The following is a 20761-nucleotide window of genomic DNA, read 5'->3' as shown; positions in this document are numbered from 1 at the left end:
AACATGTATACATGGCATAATGGCTAAATCAAGCTAATTAACATATGCATTACTTCACATACTTATCATTTATTTGTGGTGAGAACACTCAAAATTTACTCTCTTAGCAATTTTCAAATATACAAAACATTGTTATTAACTACAGTAGCCATGATGTACAATAGGTCTCTTGGACTCACTCCTGTCTCACCGAAATTTTGTATTCTTTGACCAACATAGCCCCAACCCCCTCCCTGCACCCTTCCTATTTCATTTGCTTTAGGTCACAGGTGCAAACCCACGAGAGCAGCAGTAGCTGCAATCCCCGTGTGTTGGAATCCACCCCTCACTTGTCCGATTTAAAAGACACTTAACTTATTCAAGTCATGGATTCTCGTCTCCAAGCTGCTGTGAGAGCTGGCCACAGGAGCTTTCTAATCACCACCTTTATTTTTTCTGCCTAGCAATCGAATGAGGCAAGGCAATGTGGACTTCAGTCTTAGTAAACAAGACCTCGTTATTATAATTATTTTACAGCCAAATTGACTGAAGTAGGAGAAAGTGACTCACCCCAGGGGACCTGTCGGGTCAAGCCCAAATCTGAGAAATGCACCTTTTTGCCTAGTTCCTTAAACAGCTCCCACGAAGACAGATCTCTCTTTTTAATGCTTTTCATCTTTTCTAGGAGAAGTAGAAGTGGGGGTGGCTCTTTGTCTCGATCCAGGGAAGGTCTCTGAATATTTCCAAAATTATCTTTGCATTACCAAGGATTTTATAAGTTGGACAGAAAAACATTATTCCAGGCTCTGGCTTAACAATTCATGTGGATTTTTAATTTTTTTTAAAGCATCTTGTATCACTGTCCAGCACTGGTTTTCCCTGAGTCAAACTTTTTTTAAAAAAACAGTTTTAAGATCATGAAAAGTTTTCATCGAAATGAGAAACAAATGTATGAAAAAGTAAGAAATCAGAAGTAAAGAACTGTATTCCCAACCCCCTTACTCAATAAATTGTGCTATAAAATAGCATTAGGAGCAATGCTCAGGCATCAATATTCCTAAGAGCAACTGACCCGAGGAAATAAAAGAATTTTTTTTTTTTTTTTTTTTAGCAAGGTACCCAGAGGCAAAACTGTCATTTCTGCCACTTACAGGGTTAGCCTGTAAGTTGGCTGATTCTGGTGGAGGTCCACTCCTTCCTTCCTTGAAAAGCTGGCTCACAGACTCATGGGAACTCTCACCCTGTCCACACTGCAGAAGCTCTGCCAGTGTCCATGCAGCTGGTGGCAGTGCAGCCATCCAAGGGCAATAGATGGGCAGATCTGCTGGTGAGAAAGTCCTCCTTTTCTAGGGTGGGAAACTGCCTTTGTCACCTCCCACCCAATGCCCTCATCTCCCCCCTTGGGCTGTTCAAGAATTAGCCTCCTGTGTATTTCTCTCTTACATCCCTGCAGGCATTCCTTATTGCCCCCTTGAGCGACAGCTTCTCCTGAGCTTGTGGTTCTGGCCTCAGGGCTGATGGACTCTGCTCACCTGGAACACGGTTGAGGAGGGAGAGAGGATGCTACCCTCAAGGTCACTGAAAAATGTGGGTATTTGCAAACCTCCTCACTTGAAAAGCTGCAAGTGCTAAGTGGTCACATGACACTGCATGTGTGTGCCGTGACTTCACAAATACAATGGGAAGTGTCATAAGCTACCTCCACTATTCACCCAAAGGATCCTGTGAATGGAGAAGCCACACACTACTCGGCAACCTGTTAGCACTTGGGTTTAGAGCTTTCTTTTCCAAGGCTCTCCGTCCATGATGGTAAGAGTCTACACAGATGGTTACTTTTCATTAGAGGTTGTAACCTGGCAGCTCTTAGAGTGAATCCACACTGCAGACACAATATATTAAGTAAGTAAGACATTAAAAAAAATTTTGAATTAACTGTCTCCAGAGACCCTGAGACAAGGACTCATATCCAAGTGGTTTATTAGAGGTAACTTTGGGTAACACTGGTGGGGGCGTGGGGTGAGATACAAAGAAGGGAGAGGAACCAATACAAGGCATATCAGCAAGCAAGTCATTACTGTGGGCGACCAGACTTTAACCCGTCTGGGGCACTCTGGGAGCCAGTGTACATGATGCCTTAGAGTTGTCTCAAAGGGGGAGGAGGGAGATGGGGTATTTGTCCACCAACTCCCCCAAGTTTGTGGTTGAGAGCCACCCCCAGGGGGCCTTAACTCACCAGCACTTCCAACAAGCCACTGTATGGATAGAACGGGCTCTAGTGGCCAAAGAGAGCCTTAGGCAATGTTGGCAGCTGGAAATTGGGCCAGCATACATGGAAATGCTAAGTCCCCCCAACAGGGACATGGGAAGGATTCCACAGTGTCTGCTACAACTGGTACAAAATCAGGGCATTATTCGTAAAATGAATCCATCAAGCTTCTCCTATAACACTAGGGTCTGATTCCAGCATGGCCACAATTGGCTGACTCCTGACATTCTCTTTACACAGGATATAAGCTCTTCCAGTTCACTAGCGCCCACGGAGCTGCTTCCCTCACTCACAGGCCCTGCGTGACCCACCCACACCCCCTGTCGTACAGCCGGAAGGGACTCATGTCCTGTGCCTGAGATGCAGCATGTGATTTGACCCGCCTCATCCCCTCAGCTGATTGGACCAGGGATGGACAACTGACCCAGGTTAGTAATTCATTGGCTGTTCTCCGATGAAACAGAATCCTCTGTGCAAGAATTTGAGAGTCACAGAGTAGGTGCTTAAGCTTGAAAGCTGGATTTGGAGCCACGTGACAGCTCAATTTATAGGGAGTAGATATCCTAAGTAAACAGACATGAGGGGCCATTAGACCACAGGGGGTGAGGAGAGAGAGAGTGTGTGACAGAGAGTCTTAAGCAGTTTGGGTAGACCCATCTTCCTTTCTGTCAAATACTCTTTGACCAAAATAGGAAACCACGAGTTCTCAGAAGTGGGTAGGACTTTAAGAGGCTTATCATCCTCTTATCAAAAGTTTAATTCAAAGATCTTCCACGATAAACTAAAGAACATGCCCATGAAACTGGAACAGTACTTGCAGATGTCACCTTTGATGAGGAATTCTTAGATGAATACAGCAGAGGGAAACCTTTGGACCGTCTGAGGCAAGATGCTTCAATTTGGGGTGAGGAGGACAGATAAAAGCCACGTTTCTAATTTTTCTGTCATCATAGCAAAGATGAGTGGAGGCTTTGCTGTGTTTGTCTCTCTCTTTTTAATTTAAGTTTTCAACTGGAATGAAATGCCATTGGTTTAGCTTTTTGACCATGAGACAGATTTGTGGACTGTTGTTAAAATGTTTTTATCCTGTTATTTTAATCTGGTCTTTGTGACCTCAAGGAAGCTTTAACTCCATGTTTAATAAACACAATTATTTTAATTGGAATTATACCAATATCGATAATTTTCTGCTTTTGTTTTTTTTTTTTGGGGGGACAGCCAGCTGGTAAATGGTTAGAGCACCGTGCTCTAACCAAGTGAGCTAACTGGCCAGCCCAATATCGATAACTTTCATGGAGAAAATATTTTCTGGAGCAAACTCCATTAAGCCATCTTAATTCCTTGGTCTGTTTTCTTATACAGTGCAGTTAAACTGCTTACAACTTTTTTGAGTTCTATTTTAATTTTGTACCTTTCTTCTTTTTTGATAAAAGAATTTAAAGCTATTGAGGATTCTATGTTTTGTTCTCAAAGCTCTGTAGTTTTAGCTTTTACCACAGAGCTATGATCCATCTAATTAATTTTTGTGAATGGTGTGAGGTAGAAGGTCAAGAGTCTTTATTTTTCCACATGAATATCCATTTAATTTTAACTCAGTGGAAAATAGTTTTTAGGAATCAATTGTGTTCTTTATAAACTTCATATTGGAGATGTGATTGATCAAATGGATTTTTGTATTTATAGATCTTTACTGTTCAAGGTTCCTTCTCTGTGAAGTGGTTGTTGTTTTTATTATTTCTATAAAGTTCCAACTTTCCTCGGTTAAATTTTGAATATCTGAATTTTCTAAGATTATTTGATGCTTCTCTCAATTTTTAGTCAATAACAAATATAACTGCGTAGTTTTAGCTGTCGTGAGGTTTTCTTCTACCAGTGTCATTTTTCTTGGACCAAGGTTCTTTCACTTTCCAATCACTTTCCAATATTACACACAAGATGCAATTCATCAGTTTGTGTTTGGATCTATCACTAATTATGTTGGCTGCAGCTTTACTTCTTTCATTATGAAATGACTACAACACTGGATATTTAGTATTTGTTCATCAGTAGGAAAAGTGGAAGCAATTCTCCACAGGCACTCTAGGAATCTTTTGTTGCTCAGCAATGGACTATTATAATTCCAAACTTAATGCTCTTTATTCTTCTAAAACTTTTTGTTTTGTTTACTAACAGCCTGTGTCATTAGTAGAGGAAAGAATAAAGAACATACACAAAATCCAAATGGCTACATAAAAATGTCCTGGGTCAAAATGTCATGACAGGCACGTCTATGTAGGAAATAAAGAGGGACATCATCCCTATGTAATAAACTAGCCTGTAGGGCATTGCTATGGGTTAAATGTGTTCGCCAAAAGTTCGTGTGTTGGAAACTTGATCCCCATTTCAACAGTGTTAAGAGGATGAAAAATCCAATTATGGTATTTGAAGGGTGGGGCCTTTGAGAGGTGGCTGGATCATGAGGACTCTGCTGTCATGAATAGATTAACCCATTCACAGATTAATTCATTAATGGTTTAGTGGGCTGTCATGCATGTGGAGTGGTGGCTTTATAAGGAGAGCACATGAAAGAGCTCTTGCCCTTCTCACCATCTGACACCCAGGTTGCCACAGGACTCTGTAGAGTCCCCGGAAAGAAGGCCCTCACCAAATGTGTTCCCTGGGCCTTAGACTTCCCAGACTCCAAATCTGTGAGAAATAAATTACCCAGTTTCACGTATTCTGTTATAAGCCACAGAAACGGACTAATACAGGCCCATATTGTGGAATCTCACGTAGCTTCTTTTTCCTTCATTTTGATCCTGCACGGTGTTGATGTCTTTCCAAACTTTCCACTTCCCCATTAGAATATTTACTTTCCCCTTCAATCAGTGATGTGCTGGAAAATTGTTAACAACTGGTAAGAAAAACCCCAAGTTTTAGCACTTTCCCATGGCTGATTTCAAGCTACCAACGTGACATGAACAGACGCAAAATTCACGAAAATTTAACCATCAGCTCTAGTGAGCAGGGAGAACTGACTCCAGTCCACAACTGGATTGAATTCACCAATTCTAAACGACAGGGTCTCTGAAGAGGCTGCTTTTATTTGATTCTTCATACATGGAAGCAATAAAAGACAGCGAAAGTAAGAAACTACATCTCTAGACTGAAATCAGAGCTTTATCCATGAAACCACGTTATTTGTCACTAGTAGTACATAAAATATTCCTGGCTATTATCTTAATCAAGTTAAATGGTGCTATCTGGAAAACTTGAAGGAATGTTCAGTCTGTTATTTTAGACTTGGTGGGTTCCATTTCTTTACAGGTTGAAGAGGAAAACAAAAAAATTTCCTTTAGGCAACCAGACATTGGTGATCCTATCTGGCATACATGTGCTCAATAAATGTTAGTTGAATGAGTAAGAGCATGAGATTTTACAGAGAATAACTAGGCTGAAAAGAAGGGTTTGTAAAGAATGGCTTCCTCAAAAGCATAAGATAATAGGCAGAACTATAGCTTCAAGAATGACAAGGTAGGACAAAATGCCAGCAACATATATATCAGGCTGTTGACCCACAGTGTCAAAGTGGTATTAAAACATTTTTTATACCACTTTGAAATACAAGAAAGTTGGTTTGGGAAGTCCACATGTCCTTTCCATGCTTGGGTTTTCCTACAGAGTCTGTGATCTGGAAGCTTTTCTTCTCTCTGTAACATACCGACCACTTTGTTCTCTACAAGTCCTGAGCCAATCACATTTCTCCACTCTTTCATTTCTGCATAAATCAGGATTACAGAGATCTCCAGGTATGTGTCCAAGCTATCACATCACCATTGGAGACCACAAAACAACATAAAAAAATCCACCAAAATGAACAAAAAACTCGCAGTGAAATATAACTGGCCAAGCAAATCGACTTCTTCTCTGTGTGTTTGTGTGTGTACTGCAGTCATGTGCTGTGGGGATTACTGCCTTAAAACTCCCATCCCTCCCTTTAAGAAGTGGGTTAGGGAACAATTGGGCCTCTTCTGAAGAATACCCTCCTTCTATATCGTCACATTCCATGCGGGGTAGCATCAAAATAACAAAATACCACTACACCTTCTACACATAGTAAATGCTCTATCAACATGTATTAATACCATCCTGCAAACAGATTCTGGAAATTAGCAAGGGAGATGAATAAAGAAAAAAACAGTTCTTCTCCAAAATAACTTAATATTTTGTGTGTCTACAAAAGAGTCATGGAAACCTCACCAAAAAGGTGGTTTTGTGTCAGCAATTATGCCTCAGAAGTTCAGGCATGTTTAAAAGTCTCTCTCTTGGTTGACCAATGACATTCATATCTCTTGCTGGGAAAAACAAGTATATACGGTCGGTGAATTTCACAGATCATATTACTAAGTTTTGCATGGTTGCAACTACTGAATAGTTTCTCATAGGCTCTGCAGGTTCCCTTTGAAGCTTAGGGTTTTCCTCCTAATGGACTACCCCATTCCTATCCTCTCGTTCAGGTGTCTGATGCCTTCTATGGTGGGGGAGGAAGGGGGGCAGCCAGAGCAGGTGCAGCTGGCATGGAGCCCAAGGCAGAGGGAAGGCAGTAGGATCACCTCCTATCCATGGAGAGTATCTGAGGGTGAGTTTGAACTCATGTCTGAGGGAGCCTTCTTCGGGTCATAATGATAGCCAAAGAATCAGACTTTTGTAAAATGAAGTGCATAGGAGTAGGGTCAAAGGGCCCATGCATGGAGGGCTGAGTGGGTAGTGGAGACAGAGCTCTTGACCTTGGGTTCTCATGCCACCCAAATGGATGCTGAGTGGAGTGGACACTAATATTTTCAGGACCTGGGGAAAGAGGATAGATGGAGGCCTATATATACTTCGTGTCTAAATATTTAAAAGTTATAAATCAAGACTACAAACTGTTAATTAAAATATGTTCTATTCTCCTACCATGACAGATGTGCCTTTAGAAGGACTTGGAAGGCCTGGTTTCAATTTAAAATTTTCACACTCCTTGGTATTTTGTCCCTAAACATGGGGACATGGGGACATGGGGTGATCCTGAACCTACCTCATGGCTTGTCACTCCTCTCTTCCCTCTGACAGCTCTGTGGACACCCCAGCCTTCACGTCAAAGCACTGTCCGTCTCATATTTCCTCCTGAACCTTCCAGGCTGTGGAAGCCACCCCAGGAGCAGAGTCGCTGTGGGTGGAGGGTTTGGGGGGCAGCTTGTGCTGGCGGTGGCAGCAGGCTTGAGCCATGCAGGCAGGGGTTCCAGAGTGCTGGGCATCTGGAGCATGGTTGAGATGGGGAGGGGAACGTGGGCTCAGGAATGTCACTACCTGTTTAACCCAAGACTTCTCCCCTCCGGGGAGGGGCAGGGCTGGAGTTGGGCACAGTGCATAGCCCACTGCACAGGTACTGCAGGGGATTTTGGAACGAGAAGGCAGCCAAGGAAGGGCGGGTTACTGACATCAGGAAATATTACGAAAGAATTACTGGTATGCTGTCTCGAGCATCCTTCTAGGTTACCTCCACCTTCCATGTTTTAGGGCACTACTGGTGGCAGGTAGGATCTTAGAGCTCACAACAGAATGGACACGGCTCCTACTCCTAGTTTTAGTCCTCTCCCATCTTCATCCAGTCTTGATTTGCAGAAGTATGAAGTTCAGTCCTGTGTGGCCCTGGTTACACCCTTGTGGCACTTGGAGAGAGCAGATGTGCTTGCACTCAACAGCCCTCTCACATCCTAATCTCTCTCTAGCTCTTAATTTCCAGTAGGAAAGGCCATGTTCTCTCCTTAAAAGCATCCTGTGTATTGTGCTCCTTCCTGTGCTTGGTGGCTCCTTCTTCGGGCTATTCACTGTGGATACACCAGTCTGGGCTCCTCCTCCAATCCTGCTCTTAATCCTAAACCTGCTGCCTTTCACCTCCAAGCATTCTCATCTTAGAAGTCAAAACACATCCAGCAAGCACTGAAAAACACTCTGCCTTGTGTCTGAGATCAAGCCACCACAGCACACTTTCTTTGGGGCTGGGGTGATGTTATGACCTCTCCATAATCAGCTTCTATTGACTTAGAGTTACTGCAGATAATATGAAAGTAGATAACATGACTAAGAATCACTCAAAAGCTGCTTATCTTGGAAAAACAAGGCCTCCCTCTCTTTGGGGTATGTCCAGCGAAGGTGAAGATTAGAAGGTAATGCTTTTATCTTCCTCTAAACTTTATCCTGTGTCTCTTCTTCAGAAGGCTGAAAGTGTTTTCGTTGTCAGGAAAGATAGTTTTGTATCTGCTTTCAATGCTGTTCCAAACCAACCTCCTCACAGTCCTCACTGGCCTAACCCAAATGGTGGGGTCTAAATTTAACAAGCTAATGTCCCATTCCTCTGGGACAGTAACCCAGCTGGCACACGGTATTTTGATTTACAAAGGGCTTTGGCTCACATATCTGCATTCTACCTGTCTGTTATGGCATCATGCACCTTGTGACACTTCTGTGTAAAACATGAGGCTCCCCTACAGCTGGAAGCTTCTGTTTTAACTGATGCTTTCTCTGCAGACCCTATTCTCTGGTTAGCCCTATTCTCTTCGTTAAGAGTGTTTCCTTTTCTCTACTGTTCTCTGTTTTTTTATTATTTTCTATCCTTTTATTATTTCATCATGGTATACAAAGAGATTAGACAGAAGTCAAATCATTCAGTTGGCAGACTTGTGCATTACTTCTGGATTGCAACTATTTATTTTGTCTGGTTCCAATAAAACAAGATAAAATCAAAAACCAAGGGTTTGTAAAGTCTTGCTCCTTTTTTACCTCCTTTTCTGGACTCAGAAATATCTGTGTACAAAAAAAGTTCAAGAAGCACTCATTTTGGGTTTCTTTCTCTCAAATTTAGCTTCAAATGCTGACTTTCCACTTAACATTCCATTCCTCTGAAGTCCGTGCCCCCTCTTCTGTTAATGACAACCCCAGGCCTGAAACCTCAGAGGGAGGGACCTTGACTCCCCCGCTACTTGCCTCCGCACAGCAGTCACTCCACAGTTCTGCCCAGTCTTCCCGTCGAATGCCTCTCATCTTTCTTCTCATTTTCCACACTCACTCGGGCCCTGATGGCTTCAGCAGCTCCCAGACGCCACACATGGCCGCTGTCTGTCTCTACCCTACTCCACCCTGCAGACCTGCACCAAAGGAACCGCCCTTTCCTGGCAGTTTTCCTCCCTGCTCACTACCTGTTTTTTGAAATTAATATCCATATTCCTTCTTTGGGTATCCAGAGCCCCTTTTGCTCTGTAGCCAACCCAGGTTTCCAATCTCAGCTGCTAGTTATGTCTCTACAGCGTTCAGCTCTCATCAGGCCCCTCTGCTCAGTATAACCTGTCTTGGTCTCCATTCCCCCAGAAGCAGACTCTCGGGTAAGGATTAGTGTGCACGTTGTTTATTGGGGAGGTGATCCCAGGAAACACTGGTAAGGAAGGGAGACAAGACCTTTAAGGAAGTCAGGAAGAGAGGCAGCCACCAAAGGGCATGTTAAGTGACGTCAGCAAACATTTCGAAAGAATTACTGGGTGTGCTGTCTGGATCACACTTCCGGGTTACCTCCACCTTGCTACCCTGGAGCTATAATCAACTCTTGTACTTCATGGAATTATGTTCTATAAAGTCTTCCTCAACAGTGAATTAGCGAACACTGTGCTCCTAGGGGAAACACAGAGTTCCTGCCAACCTCTGGTCACATTTTCATTAACAGATCAACATGATCACAAATAACCCTACTTTATGTGTATTTCTGTTTAAATCCACCTCACTTCCACATTCTTAATTGCCTATTTCAGGGGTCTGCAAAGAAGAACTGGAGGCCAAATGCACCTACCACATGCTTTTGTAAATAAAGCTTTATTGAGACACAGCAACCACTCCTTTATTAACATGCTGTCTGTACTGTAGCTGTTTCATGCTACAGTGGTTGAATTGCATAGTTGCAAACGTGGCCTATAAACTGTAAAATATCTATTATCTAGCCCTTTTTCAGAAAAAAAAAAATGTTTTATATTTGTATATATGGTGGTACTACAAAAAGTTCATGAACAAATAGAACTGAAAGATAATACAAATCTTTCCATGAACTTTTTGAAGACTCCCTCATATGTGTCATTTGAGTCCACTTTTAAATCAGTTGTGGCATTTTACTGTTTCTTTCATTCACAAATGAGTTTTAAAAGTCGCTGACAAAGTGTTTTCTCTTAAATGTGTGGACAAGTGTCATAATTTTGCCTTTAAAAAAATTATCCTTTAAGACTAAGCGTGAACAGCTGTGGGCAACTGGGCTTGATGGATGCCACTGGGGAACTTGGAGACCGTGTGGAGCGAGCATACTTCAGAACGGTCCCGCCTGAGGTTGAGGAAGCTGGGTCATCAATCTACCAGCTCCTGGCAGTCCTTGTTAGAGTTGCTCCTGGTGTGTTAACTCCCTGGTGCCGTGAGCCTGCCAGGCTGCAAGTGGCAGCAGGAGGCCCACAGGAGTGTCTGGTGAGGGGAGTGGGCACAGCCGCACGTGCCCCTGACCAGCCCTTCAAGTCCACGCCCATCTCTGCGTGTCCATCAGAGTGCTTCACTTACACAAATTCTGTCTCCTCTTCAAAGACCAGCTCAAGACCCCTTCTCCACGGACTTTTCCCTGACCACTACCCCCTATAATGATCTATCCCCATCATTTCATATACAAAGAAACTATACTCCCAAGAAAGTAAAAGATTCCAGTAATAATGATGCCCCCATGATGATCTAACCCCATCATTTTATACCCAAAGAAACTGAACCTCTGAAAAATTAAAACATCCATCTAGCAAACCAGTGGCTCAGCTAAAATAAAGTCTGAGTCTCCAATTTAAATCTTAGCGTCCTCCTCTTAAACATCACTGAAATAAACAGGGAATTCATTTGAGCATTCCTAATTGGAAATACAGTACCTGCTGAGCAGGGTTCCTGTCCAGGATTCCTTAAAGAAGCCATGATGTGTAGACTGGTTCTGCCTGCTCCAGAGTAGCTACCCCACGAAAAGGGAGACAGGAAACTGGCAACCTGTCTTTGTTGAGTACACGGGACAGTTGCATTCTCTAACTCCCAGCCAAAAATACACCAGCTCCCTGAAAGTAGCCTAAACTGGCCCTCCCAGGCAGGGGCAATTCTGAAGCCCAGGCAATGCACGGGCGCTGCTACTTACTAGCAATGGTGATTTTTCTCACCTTGATCATGCTCCCTCATCTCTCGAGTGGGTAACTCTGAGATGCGTGTTCCAGCTGCCTCCCAGAAGTCCCCGTGAGATTAAGCGCCGGCTGCCTCACTAGGGGCTGGCTTGATAACAATCCCTTATTGGCAGCCTTTTCTTCCTACCAGAATCCCCTTGACATCCCAGAAAACTACGTGCATTTGAATCCTTGTCTCAGGATCTCCTTCTGGGGGGACCCAAATTAAGACAGTCACACACGCACATGCAAGCACACACGCGCGCACACACACACACACACACGCACACGCACACGCACACACACGCGCGCACACGCACACACACGCGCGCACACGCACACGCACACACACGCACACGTGCACACACACGCGCGCGCACACACACGCGCGCGCACACGCGCGCACACGCACACTTGATCACACACTTTAATGTCTGCTTCCCCTTCCCTGTCTCCTGTTTCCACTTTCCCAATAAATTACTTTTACTTGAATCTTTTCCTCAGAGTCTGGTTCACTGCTCCTCTAAGGAATCATTAGAAGGGATCTTGCTCAATTGGTACTGTATTTATAATTAACGGAAACATTTTTGCCAAAATAAAATACAGAAAAAATACATAAACTTATTTTGAATAAGATTTGTGTGTCCCTGTAAATAACCGTTTTCCTTCGTGAGTGTAATTAACATTATCCATTTAAGAGTGATAGAAAAAACTGAAATGAAAGACCATTGCAAATTGTCAATAAGTTAAAATGTTATGTTACATTCATTGCAACTAATGATACATCTATTTTGAACAAAGGATGTAATTTTTACTTATAGAGATTTTTTTTTTTTTATCCAGCCCTTGCAAAATAAATTCAAAGAATATGAAGTGTAACTAAATGACTAATCCTCTCAGGATACCCCGGCACTTTGGTCCACCTCTGTTCCCATCTGACCACAATGAAGGCTATTAAGAACTCCTCCTATTTTTCTCTTCATAATCCCAAGCCTGTTCCTCCATGGCAATCAGCAATTAATTCCACAGTATAAATGGGCCCTTTAATCTGTTAGAAGTTTTTATGTAGGGAATAATAGAAAACCCAATTCAAATTGGCTTAAAATTAACTAGCAATGTCTCCTCACTAATCACTTGTTAATTGCAAGGGGAATGACAGTAACCACACAGTGCGGAAACTAGACAACACCTTGACCAGGTGATGAAAATCACCATCCCAATGAAGGCAGACAGATGCTGTTTTCCTCCAGATGAGATGCTGCAGGAGGAACATCGCATCAATGATAGGAATTCCAACAAGGCGTGCGTATGCTGAATCTAACTAATCATGAGGAAACGTCGTGTACACCCCAACTGAGGGATATTCTGTAAAAGAACTGGCCTGGATTCTACAAAATACCAGTATCATGAAAGACAGAGAAAGGCTGAAGAACCATTCCAGATTAAAAGAGATTAAAGAGACCTCAAACCTCCCCACTACCAAAAAAAAAAAAAAATTCTTGACTAGTTCCTGGACTAGAGGAAGAAATGTGCTAAACAAGACATTATTGGGACAATTGGTGAAAATTAGTACCTGTAGTTCAGATAAAAATGGCTCCAGTCTTGGGTCCTGGGACTGTGGGATATGCAAGAACATCCCTGGTCTTCAGAACTGCGTGCTGGCGTGGAGAGTGGCGAGGGGTGTGACGTCTGCAATCTACTCTCAGCTGGAGCAGAGGAGGACACGGCAAGTAGGGCAAAAAGTGCAAGCCGGTGAATCTGCGTAAATGGTACAGGGGAATCCTCTGCACTATTCTTGCAACTGTTCTGGACATTTGACATTATTTCAAAGTAGGAACTTAAAAATCTCCAGTGTGAAAGTGACTGAGCGATGTCCTGAACTGCAGCGTTGGGGCTCCACAGCGTGGCAGGGCCTGTCCAGGACACCAAGATTCACCAGGCCCAGTTTCTGGGCTTCTTCCCTCTCTCTTGGTTTGACCTTCCTTGGGGTGAGTGTGGTCCATCCTTAGCATGACCAGAGGTGACAGAGCTTCACACCTCCCCATATGATGGAAGTCTGTGCCCTCAGAAGGGGGTGTGAGGGTTTTCTTTTCTGTAAACCCTTCCCCTCAAGTTTGCGAAACCGTGCTCTAAAACACAAAATCTGATCACGGTGCCCCTGATACTTAGAACATAAAGCCCAAACTCTGACTTAGCATATGCAGTCTTCCCCAATTTAACTCAAACTTTTGTTTCCATTTCTGACCCTCCCCCAAGCTCACCCTCACCCAACACACCTTGTGTCTTTGCACAGGTCACTCAGTCTCTCTGTTTAAAATGCCTCCCCTTCACCACCTGGAACCTACCTCATCATCCCTCAAGACTCAGCTCGGAGATCCCCTCCCCTGTGGGACATTCCCCCGCCCCATCCCCAGCCATCAGGGCTTCCTCTCTGGGTGCCCGTGGCCCCTCTGACAGCCACCATGACATCATGATTACAGGTTTGGTTTTATTACCCGCAAGTTGCATGTTTCTCCAGGCAGGGCACGGCGGGTCGTCTTACATTTGGGTGCCCAGCACATCTATAAAATGTGGCTGAGACCAGAATACCTGCCCTGCCCACCCCACGTGTTTCCTGGCGCAGCCAAAGCCTGTGGCATGAATTCATGGGTGAATCTGTGAGAGTACTTAAAACAGCGCTGGACACCAAATAATTTACTAAAATAAAATGTTATTCAATAAAATACATCTGAATTAGTTTGGGTGATTTACTCTATGATGAAAAATGACCCTGTTATTCAAGCCACATGGAACCACTGAGAAACTCTAACATAGGCAGTAAGTGGGAAGTGCCCATGTTCTAATTTCCTGTTTTTCTTTGAGAGGCCACTTCCCCAGCCTGAGTCAGGCGAGGCGCGTTTGTGGCCCAGCACTGCGGCAGCCCTGGCTCAGAGGAAAGACCATCTTCATTTCACATTGGAAACCTCAGAAAAGTCATACTTCACAAGCATCACATCACAAAGGAGGAAACAACTGCACTCAGTGGCACTCCTGGTGTCGGCTCCTGTTGCAGAGCCTAGTTCAGTTCTGTGTGCACCAGGGAGCCCCACACCAGACATGCCAACACTAATGGCTTTTGCAGCTCCAGCCACAGGGCAGGCTGCTGATGCCGCCCTTTCCCAGGCCACAAAAATGCCTCACAGCTCAGGAAGCAGGCTGGTGGGCCCAGAGGGATGGCATTTTCCTAGGAACTTTGGAGCCATCATCCAGAAAAGTCTCAATAACTCCTCTTTGATTCATCTGCCGTTTCCAGTCAAACCACAACTCTCCAAAATCTCCCACTGCAGGGAAACCTGGAGGACACCCCCTTACCCAAGCAATCAGAGGTAACATCCCTGGTAATAAAATACACCTACCACATGTGCCTCCTAATACTGGGCACTGAGGGGGACACAGCATCACTTGGATTCCCACCAAGGCAGCAAATCCTGAGTCCACTTGTGAGGAGCATCAGACAAAGCCAGAAGGAGGGTCACTCTAGAAAAACAGCTGGCCTGTACTCTTCAAAAAGAGTCTCGAAAAGACAAAGAAAGACTGAGGATTTGTTTCAGGTTGAAGGAGTCTCTAAAGAGAAATGCAACTAAATTCAATGAATGATTCTGGATTGGATCCTGAACCCCCTCCCCACACAAAAAAATCTGCAAAGGACATTATTGGGATAATTGGGGCCTTAGGTTAAAATATTGCACCAATGTTAAATTTCCTTAATTTGATAAATATATTGTGATGTAAGAATATGCCCTTGTTCTTAAGTTGTAAACACTGCAGTATTACGTAAAACTTACTGGTTTAGAAAAAGGTGTGGGGTGTGTATGTGTGGACAGAGAAAGAGAAATAAAACAAATGTGGTAAAATGTTAAAAATGAGTTAATCTAGGTAAATGGCACATTAGGATTCTTTGTACTGGACTTGCAATCTTGGGGTAAATTTAAATTATCTTAAAATTTTAAAATGCATTCCACTGCCTCATTAGACAAAATAAAACGAAACAAGATTCTTAGTGATGGTTTAACGTTTTGCATAGCTCGCCATGCAACATTGGAAAATGCTTAAGGAAACAGGGCAGGAAAGAGCTTTGTTCCAACATGTATTTAAAAGTAAGTTAATCTGGCTGCACAATTTGATGTGTGAGTGTTTTTTAAAGGTTTGAAAAATTTGATATAAAATACATTTGTGAATATGTGTTTTGTTAATTTAGCATGCAATACTTAAGATGTACAAAAAGGTTTAGAGATATATCACATACATCTGTACTCACCACCTGTCCATTCCTCCCCATTATATACCCTTTTTCCTCTCAGAGGTTACAAGAATTCTAAACTTGATGCCCTATATATTTGTTTATAAATTTGCTACATATGTATGTATGTGTACTTTTTTTGTACTCTTTAAAGCACACTTTAAAAAAGAAATTTGAATTAAAGTTTGTCAAAGAATATCAGGGTCCCAAGGGAATATAGTTTTAGAACCACTGGCTGAGTTGATCTTTCAGGCTTTTCAGAGCCATTTACCTAGTGGCCAGGCATGATTCTATATCCTCAGAAAGTGACTTGAACACTGTGATTATAATGCATAGAATACATATCATAGCATACAACCAATGACATGCTGGAACCAAAAAATGCCATCTCACAATAGTGACTATGAGCATCTCTTCTCAACTCTGCCTTCAATGACATCACATTGATAGTTTGAAATTGGCCATGGCTGGAGTATTTATGCCATGGGAAGTGGCAAATGCTACAGATAAAGGTGTTGTAAACATTCACAGCAAACCATTAAATGCACTTGGCTCCCAGGTATCTTTGATGTAAGAGGGGCAAGTTAATTCAAGCTTTTTACGTAGTCTTTTATAAAGCTTGTTAGATCTCATAGCCCAGCTAGACCGCTATGAAAAGTGTTAAGGTGAATCGAAATGGTCTTAAGAAAAATTGTCCAAAATATCCAAATTTAATCATCTGAATATAATTTACAAATAACATTTGTCAGGTAGAGAACAACTGCAGAGATTATGGTTTGATAGCCCTGTAAGGACAGTCACCAGTGTTGTGCCTCAGTCAGTGATCACACAGGGCACATTTCCACAGCCCTTCTCTGAACTGATTCTATATACATCAGTCTCTTGTGTCCGTCCTGCTCTGAAGCAGCTTTGCCACCCTGCTGATTCCCTCCTAATGAGTGAAATAAATCTTTCACCCTGTACTCATTATCTGTCTACAGGGGAGCTATATTTTTTAACTCTCTAATGATCATATTTTGACAAAGGAAATGTGGGTTGGAACTAAAGAATTTTGGCCTTTTTTTTTTTTTCTTGTCAAATAGAGAAGCTTTAGAGAAGTCAAAGGAAAGATTCAAAGGACGCTGTGTTTGATGACCTGGTAGTTTTGTCCACAGAGCCAAGCCTCATGATTCTCAAAACACAACCAAGTCTGGCTGTAATAAGAACTAGGAAAATCTTAACCACAAACAGACGGATGTTTTACCAAAAAGCTTGGTGTCTTGCTGGGCAAACTCAACCAAACAACTTTATGAAAGTTCAACTGTTAACTTCTCACTCCAAAAAAGAGGACATGAACCCTACAAACTAAACAGTGCCACCCAGGATGGTCAAAAGCCAGGGTGACATCATCAGTAACTTCTGCCTCTTGTAAAACAGTGTTTCCTAGCCTTTTCAGATATTTTTTTTCTAGTTGACCCTCCTACCCACTAAATCTTAACACCACAGATATATACTGTATATATTTTTATGTACCGTATGTATGTCTGTGCTTTATACATTAAAAGAGTAAGTTTTTTCACACCTCCCCCACCCCCAGGCAATTTTTGCCCCTTGGGGGCAATGTAGCCCCTGATGAGAACGCACGCCATCAGCTGACCATTACTGCCTGCAGTCTGCCAGTCCCACACCTGCTTCTCACTGCACACAAGGTGGAGAAGACTCTTTTCCCATCTATGTGCATCTTTGCTTTCTACTAACAAGCAACAGCTTAATAAAGGCAGGAACAGCAACAGTTCTGAGACTTGCTAGATGCTAGGCACTGAGCCACGCATGTTACACACTGTCACAGCTTGGTCCTCCCAGAAGCAAACCTTGAGACAAGGATCACAGGGCAGGTGACTTCTTAAGGAGACCATCCCAGGACATACTGCTCAGTGAGTGGGAAAGTGAGGCAGGGAAGAGGAGGACGGTTCAAGCCAATTGCCACATGGACAACTGCAGTCTAATCTTAATAGGGTAACTCTGGCAAACGGTGTCAAACAGAAGCCTCCGAGGGAGCCCGTCTGAAAGGGTGAAGGAGTTGGAGGATTTATATGGTCATGGGTCGAGGACTGCTCTGTGCACACTGCTTCCCCAGTACTCCTCAGGCAGAGAGACGCAGGCACCAGCAGCCAGAATCAAGCTGGCGTGGACCACAGTGACAAGGCCCCTGTGTGAGGCCGGGACACACACCTGGTCTCGTAATCCTCGCATCCATGAGAGGTTGGCCCCTGATCAGCCCAAATGTTAGAAATTTGTAGAAAGGAGACAAAAGTTGTTAAATAATGTTCTCAAGGGCAACAGGGAGAAAGTGCCCGGAGGCCACATGCTTACGCGCCACATGTTATATTCACACTTTCTTTCTCCTGGTGCATGTGTTCTGCTTTTCCTCTTTTTTTCTTATTTAAGCATTTACTTGTACCTATTTGTGGGGTACAGGGTGTTGTTTCAATATGTGCATATACTGCACAATGATTCACTTAGTGTAGACAGCACAGTTTTGTACCGTTAGTCCACCCTTTCTCCTCTCCCAAGCCCCTCCCTTTCCAGCCTCCGCTTACCATTACTCTACTCTCTACTTCTATGAGAACCATTTTTTTTTTGATTCCTCATACGAGTGAGATCATGAAATATTCACTTTTCTGTGCCTGACTTACTTCACTTATCATGATGGTTTCCAGTTCCATCCATGTTGTTGCAAATGATAGGATTTCATTCTTTTTTTAATAGCTGAATAGTATTTTATTATGTATATATACAACAGGTTTTTTTAGTCCATTCATCTGTTGATGGGCATTTAGGTTGATTCCATCTCTTGGCTATTGTGAATAGTGTTGCAATAAATATAGGAGTTCAGGTGTCATTTCAATATATTGATTTCATTTCCTTTGGGTTTATGCCCAGTAGGGGGATAGCTGGGTCATAGGGTAGATCTATTTTTAGTTCTCTGAGGAACCTCCATTCTATTTTCCACAGTGGCTGTACCCATTTACACTCCCACCAGCAATGTAGGAGGGTTTCCTGTCCTCTGAATCCTTGCCAGCATTTGTTATTTTCAGTCTTGTTGATAACAGCCATTCTAACAGGGGTGAAATGATATTTCATTGTGTTTTTAATCTGCATTTCCCTGATAATTAGTGATGGTGAGCATTTTTTTCTTATGCATATTGGCCATTTGTATGACTTCTTTTGAGAAATGTCTGTTCAGGTCTATTGCCCATTTGTTAATTGGGTTATTTGTTTTTTTGCTGTTGAGTTGTGTGAGTTTCTTATATATTTTGGATATTAGACTCTTGTCTGATGCAAACGCTTCTTCCCACTCTGTAGGTTGTCTCTCCACTTTATTGACAGTGTCCTTTTTTTGTGCAGAAGCTTTTTAGTTTGATGTATTCCTGTTTGTGTATTTTTGCTTTAGTTGCCTGTGCTTTTGAACGTGTGTCCTAAGCAGTGCCATCTACTCTCATTTCAAGTAGTATTTCCCCTGTGTTTTCTTCTAGTAGTTTCATAGTTTTGAGTCTTAAATTTACATCTTTGATCAACTTTGAGTCGATTTTTGTGCATACTGAAAGATAGCGGTCTAGTTTCAATCTTCTGCATGTGGGTATCCAGTTTTCCCAGCATCATTTGTTGAAAAGGCTGTCCTTTCCTCATTGCATATTTTTTGACATCTTTGTCAAAAATCATTGGCGATAAGAGTGTGGACTTATTTCTGAGCTCTCTATTCTGTTCCATTACTCTATTTGTCTGTCTTTATGGTAGTACCATGCTGTTTGTGTTACTATAGCTTTAATGGTATATTTTGAAGTCAGGCAGTATGATGCCTCCAATTTTCTTCTTTTTGTTCAAGATTGCTTTAGCTATATGGGGTCTTTTGTGGTCCCAAACAAATTTTAAGATCATTTTTTCTATCTGTGAAGAATGTCATTGGAATTTTGATAGGGATCGCATTGAGTGATATGGACATTCTGATGATGTTAATTCTTCCAGCCTGTGAACATGGGGTATTTTTCTATTTATCTGTGTCCTCTTTAATTTCTTTCACCAATGGTTACAGTTTTCATTGTAGAGGTCTTTCACCTCTTTGGTTAAATTTATTTCTAGGTATTTCACTTTTTTGGTAGCTATTGTGAATTTCTTACTTCTTCTTCAGCTATTTCATTATTGGCATATAGGAATACTATTTATTCCTGTGTGTTCATTTTGTATCCTGCCACTATACTGAATTCATTTATTAGTTCTAGTAATTTTTTGGTGGAGTCTTTAGGGTTTTCTATGCATATAATCATGTCATCTGCAAACAGGGATAGTTCGAATTCTTCCTTTCTAATTCGGATGCACTTTATGGCTTTTTCTTGCCTTATTGCACCAGCTAGAACTTCCAGTACTATGTTGAATAAGAGTGGGGAAAGTGGGCATCTTTGTCTTCTTCCAGATCTTAGAGGAAAAGCCTCCAATCTCTGTCCATTTATTATGACATTAGCTGTGGGTTTGTCAAATATGGCCTTTATCATGTTGAGGCACCTTCTTTCTACACCTAATTTGTTGAGTGTTCCTGCTGCTTTTCTTGATATTTCCTATTCAAATTGATTCAGCAAATCACTGAGACTCATATGAGGTAGTGCTCACCTTGTGTACATGCACAGGTTGGGAGGGCAAGGGGAGGCATCATGAAGAGGATGGAGGAAGAGAGGAAAGTGAAGTAGGAGACACCATGTGAGAACATACCTCGTCTGCTGACTCCCTCTTGGCTGGGAGGCACGAGTATTGCTTTTGTAAGTTGTACTACAAAAGTAGCCCAGAAACAAGATCCAGCAGTGAAAGGAGATTCAAGTCAGCAAACATGCATTTGGCAAGGATTCAGTGCTGGGGACTGTGCTCCCAAGCACCGGGAACACAAAGGTGACTAAGAGCCCTGCCCTGGCCCTAGCTTTGAAGAACTAGTAGTCTACATTGGGTATTAAAGAAAAAGTTATTTAATGATACTTGTTA

The 20761-nt window shown here is 42.6% G+C and overlaps 1 protein-coding gene across 1 annotated transcript in view; it reads right to left on the bottom strand.

The window, feature by feature from the left end:
- RIN2 (Ras and Rab interactor 2) overlaps window positions 1-20761 on the bottom strand; it is a 161422-nt gene that overhangs the window by 93434 nt on the left and 47227 nt on the right. The gene's annotated exons all lie outside the window — the stretch shown is intronic.

Source organism: Cynocephalus volans, chromosome 1, assembly GCF_027409185.1.
Source record: "Cynocephalus volans isolate mCynVol1 chromosome 1, mCynVol1.pri, whole genome shotgun sequence".
NCBI classification, from domain to species: domain Eukaryota; kingdom Metazoa; phylum Chordata; class Mammalia; order Dermoptera; family Cynocephalidae; genus Cynocephalus; species Cynocephalus volans.
This window is presented reverse-complemented; position numbering and strand designations above follow the sequence as displayed.